Source organism: Chenopodium album, chromosome 10, assembly GCF_948465745.1.
Source record: "Chenopodium album chromosome 10, dcCheAlbu1.1, whole genome shotgun sequence".
In the NCBI taxonomy this organism is placed as follows: domain Eukaryota; kingdom Viridiplantae; phylum Streptophyta; class Magnoliopsida; order Caryophyllales; family Amaranthaceae; genus Chenopodium; species Chenopodium album.
In genome coordinates this window covers 61,735,772-61,741,644 of record NC_137843.1, presented here as the reverse complement: position 1 = coordinate 61,741,644, position 5,873 = coordinate 61,735,772, and positions in this window count along the sequence as shown.

Below are 5,873 nucleotides of genomic sequence, written 5' to 3'. Positions count from 1 at the left end.
TATCAATGAAATTCTTAAGGCGGAGACAACGGGATATGCAAGTAGATGTAACAAGAAGGTGAAAAAGGCATTTTCAACAATCCAAATGCATCTTGTTCTTGAGAATCTATAATAGTCGACATTGCATATATTATTTCGACGAGATCTCTTTCAATAATTATTGGGAAAAGTAGCCTTACAAATATTTTTAATCCTTTTGTCTATACATATTTTTGCATCGGTGTCCTCTTGACATTGGTCAACATTTTATCAACTAAATTCGTTGTTTACTATTTTTATTATTATTATTGAGAATAAAATTTTCGCACCCTAATTTTTATAATTAAAATAATTTTGAAATTTTCGATACATTGTTTATATAATTAACACTAACAACTACAAAATGTTCAAGAAATGTCATGCTAGGATTTAGTATATTTGAGAAGATAATACTCCGTATAATACTGAGGTATAAAATTAATTGAATTGATTAAGACGGTTAATAATTTATTGTCTTTTTCATCCAAGTACAAAGAACTAATATGCTTATTCGGGTTACGACGAAACTAGTAATCTTAGAAATAAGATCATTTTTAACTACTTTGATTTCGGTGATCTGTATTATCATCAAATCAAGAAAGATTCAGCATCTCGTTTTGTTTAAATAAATCTATAATTCATATAGACTTATATTCAGCACTGTTTTTCAATCTTATCTTGCATGAGCTGATGAGCCAGGAAGCATGGTGTATAGTATATGTTCTAAAGCATTGGCCAATAATCCTTTTTTTTTTTTTTTTTTTGTAACGTCAAATAATTATAAAACTAGACACCAACGTAAAATTACTAACATAGCATACGAAAGGATGAATGATTGCAAGATGTATTAATTTAACAAAGATTATGACGTACTTAGTTATGAACCATTCTTTGCTCTATTTTATATACACATGTGTTTTGTCATATAGATTATTTTTTTTGGGGTGTTTTAAAGCGCTACAAGGTAGGTGGTGAGAATTGGTCCCATGATATTCTGAAATCGCGAAGAAAGCTCTAACCATTTGAGATATCTCTCATTCTCATATAGATCAATTATAGTATCTTCATTTATATTGTTTTTTGTTAAAAATATTCCAATTATTGCTATTTTGAAATCATTCATTGAATTGAATATAACATTATCCTATATGATAACTTTTTTTTTTCACATACAAATTAAAGCTTTGATTAAAAAAGTGTGGAGTAATTGCGTAATTGGTAACATTAACATATCTAATTCTAACGGGATAAGTAACTAAAATAGGAATATAAGAGGGAATAAAAATAAAATAATGAAGTCAAATCAAGAAACACATGTTATATGAAGTGTAGACATCATCTCATTTGACTTATATTATTTTTGGTACAAATCTCATTTAACTAATTAGAATTGGCTAGATTGCATGTATATAGCCATATAAAATTGTAAATAGGCCAATAATCATACATTATGGTGCTTTATGAATAGACCGACCAATAACCATGATCAACTTTTACTACATTGCCACATAATATGAGCTTGTAATTCAACATAAAATCATCATAACTCTTAAGAAAATTTATGAATAATTGACGGTTGCCACGACAACAATTCCATTAAGTCACGATTTTCATTTCTAAAATCAATAACTAATAGAGATAAATCCAATAAATAAGTGCCAAAATTAAGTCAAAAAGAAGATAGTGTTGGGTAAAATATGAATATGATTGATAGAAATTGTAGATTATCAATTGGAAATGTATGGTGAAGAAAATTTCCCAATTAAAGTTGTCTATATATTGTTGTGCCCTAGCGTATAATGTGGTACTACTAATACTATACCAACTATATTCTATAATTATAATTGAGCCCACTAACATCATAAATGGCTGTCTACAATTTCTTAACTTGCACGGTGCATAAATATAACATTGATTTTTCACATTAGGTAAAAATTAAAAAAAAAAACTTTCTTTTTTCTTCCGTATGTCAAACAAAGTAATTCAATCATGCCATTGTATTGTTCACTATATATTTGAATATTTCTACCATAAACTCAAATACAAATGGTATTCTGTATAAAGCTTCTATTATACACCCGGCCATACATACATTCGGACAATCGGTGATGTACTTTGTATTAGACTAGCACAATATAAGGTATTGACCTTAAAACAGACAAGAGGCAGGCAAATAGTGGGCAGAGTGGAAAAACACGGAAAAAAAAAATAAAAAGAGGGAAATAATGTTTGACCCGAAAATGTAGCTGCAACCTCCACTTAAAATAGGTTGAATATGAAATGGATGTGAGCTTTATACCACTAATAATATTATCTGAATTCTTTCTGAAATTGTAAGAAATTAAGGGGGACTTCATTGCATTAATGTGCATGTTACCTGCATTCTTTAGGGACACTATTCGACAATTCACTCACATCCACTCCTTCGTTTTAGATTAATGCATTTATTTGTGTTTTTATTTTTTGGAAAAACATGTTCGACTTCAATTCAAGTCTCCTGAATCTTGATGCGATTTTCATCTTTTTCGTATTTGCTCCTATCATGTTCTGTACTCCGTATCATTAATATCATGAATACCACATTTAGATTTAGAGGTCACATGAACATTTTATCTACAAATAAATAAATTATGTATCAATAAAATAATGTCAATAGTGTCATTTTACAATATCAATACTTTGTATACGAAGTATTATTATAACTTGGGCTAATTAACTAAGCTCTTAAACCAAACTAAAATAACTAGCTAAAACATTCTATTTATTGATAAAGAGGGTACTTGTTAGTTAGGCAAAAAAAGTTATATGCGAAATATTATAATCCTTTATAGTTTTTCAGAAGAAAATTATATATTTTTGGTATAGAACTATAGATGTTGCATAAAATTCATCCTAAAAATTAAATTCCTTATAATTGAAAATAATCAATTAAAGCCAAAGATAACTGCTTTACACCATTGTACCCAAATAACGTACCATCAACTTTTTCATGATTTTTTTGTTGTTTTTGGCAATGATCCCTATATCTATATTGTCCCAAATTATTCTACTTCTTTATGGGTTTCTACCAAATGTGTATGTAAACATGTGTTCAATTGTTCAACCTTTTTTTTTTTTTTTTTGGCCTCTAGCTATATATACCTTACGTCCTTACCTTCTATGTTCATGAAGTGTGTAAAGAATTGTATCAAAGAAAAGGTGCCTAAAGGCCCTAAAGAATTAGATTCTACAGAGTAATTTATATTCTCGGCATAAAATAATCTTCTTTAATTCATTTGATTTTGATGGAATCTCAACAAATTCCTCATTATTCTCTGCCTTATTAGCATACTAATTTAGATGATATAGAATATGACTTACTATAATTTTTTCTACATACTATAATCAAGGCCATAAACCACGTAAATAACTATATTTGCTAGTGTAACTAGTATGAAAGCAAAGCTTGTTGACAAGTGACTAGTATGTGTACACCAAAATAGTTAAACTTAAAAGCTAAGAACAAACAAACTACTTTTCCCCCTAAATTGTTAGTTGACAAGAATATAATTCGTAAGTTAATTTTAGGGTTTGACAAAATTTTGATGATCTTAAACATTATTAAGTTTGTTCATTTGTGTCATCACAAGTCTAATCCTCCAAAGGATTAACAAATCAACACTCCCAACAATTAATAAAGGATTAATATGCACTTTCAGTATATACTCGATCAAGATCTCCAAGACGACCAAGTTCTCATTAAACAATTGACAAGAGTAATTACGTTTACACAAACATTAAAAATTAGTAGAGGTTCTAATAAGATTTAGGACAATTCTCGAGGTTACTATATGTCAATACATACTCAAGAGAGAAACCAAAACATAATTACATGATTTCATAGTATAAATCATACTTATTATTGGGAGTTGATCATGTCCATTATGCAGCAGCCTTCGTGGGGCAAAATGTGCATGTGTGGTATTAAGAGATATCTCACTTTTTTTTTTCAAAGAAAAAAGAAGTGTCAAGAATTTGCCTTTTGAAATTAAGAGAATACAAAAGCGTGTTTTTGGTAAGGTAATTAAATTGTAATTTAAAAAAGGGCAAAATTAGTGGAAAATGGGAGTAGAATAGAAGATATGGAAGGAATTGTTGCACTTTATGCGGGCATACCCTTAAAGATGGATGGTCCTACGTCCAACAAACAATGCCACTCTTCTTAATTGTGTTTATCACTTAGTTGTTCTTTATTTTGATTTTATTTTCCTTTTGATTTAGGGCTTTTTAAATTGATAAAAATTTGATCCAAATCTAATTTTGTACTGTTTGTTAGCTTTGTGTTTTTCTCCAACTTTCTTCACTTAAGTTGAGCATGCTAGATGGGGCAACGCTCACGTGTGCCGACATCATTCTTATGTAAACTCTTTCTAATCAATACATTATGCACACATGTTTATGGTTGGTCATTTTTCGGTTACTTCTTTTGACTACATCATTTTGTTTGAGAGTATTTTCCAGTCTTAAATTAGTTGCTTCATTTTTATTTTATTTTTTTCATTTCAATTTCAACTAATAGCTCTATATCTTTATGATTTTTAATTTTTAAATAAATTATTAATATAAAAATATTCATTAGTTCATGAAGACATTTTCGAGTTTCGACATAGGAATGAAGAGGGCTACAAACTTAAGAAGTTGTACAAAATTATTACATGGAAAAAAAAAATTCAAATAAAAAGTACTAAATTTAGAAAGTTAAGACTAGCATCCTACTAATTACAAGAATTTTGATAAGAGTGAACAAAACAATACAAGTAAAAATGAACAAAATCGAAATTCAGTCGTTTAAAATCTAGTTTAAAATCAACGCAACTCATTATTAATAGAGTAGGAGGGAAACAATATAAACCCAAACTTAAATCATTTCAATGGAGCCCATTAACTCTCATCTTGGAATATGATACAGAACATGAATATATACTACTATGATTTTAACTACAAAACAGTTTAAGAAGGGTAATTTCATATTAAATAAGGTAGCTAGTGGGATCAGTTCTTCACTTATATAGTACCAGTGGATAGTGAACAAAGGGGAATCTAATTAAAAAAAACTAAGTGCCCTTAAATCATTGCTTAACGACATAAATGATAACAACATCCAGCCATTCATATCACACTAAAGCTTTTCCTGTGCAGTTAACAACTATCATTTTTGTGTCTCAATTCTTTGACTAAACGCCGTAAATTTGGTCCTACCCAAACCAATTTCTAATCATATTTTGAAAATTTTAGACTTATCATAATGATCCAGCTTCAAGCACATTACATATATATACTTCTAAAAGTAAAAATCCAACAAGATAATGTATTGAATTCAAAGCCAATAACTAGACAATCAAGGTTTTTGCTGCCTCACTGGCCCAGTTTCTGGGTTGCCCTTTCGTATTACCAAACTTCTGGATTGCTGCGAGATCAAAGAGTTCCTTTCTAAGGCCGACATCGGCTGCATGATGGGCAAGTTTTGCATGAAACTATCTCAAAACAACAGATTGTGAGAAACTGAACTTATTTGCCACTTTAACTACCGGTTTAACATACACAGTTGCTTAAGGTGTTGAAGCTATAGTACTGTACTCCATCAGTGTGACTACTAACCTTGAAATAGTATAATGGGCATATATCAATTCCTTAGATCTTGCAGTGACTTAAAGAAGAGTGGTGTTCTTCGTCCAACAACTAAACAATTACTTTTTAGCCTCTACTGAAAGTTGGTCATGATTTTGGAAAAAGCCTAAACATTTACCTTAAGGTATAGTACAGAGTTTCTGTTTTAAAATATTTTTTTACACCGAAATTTGAATATGCCAACGAAA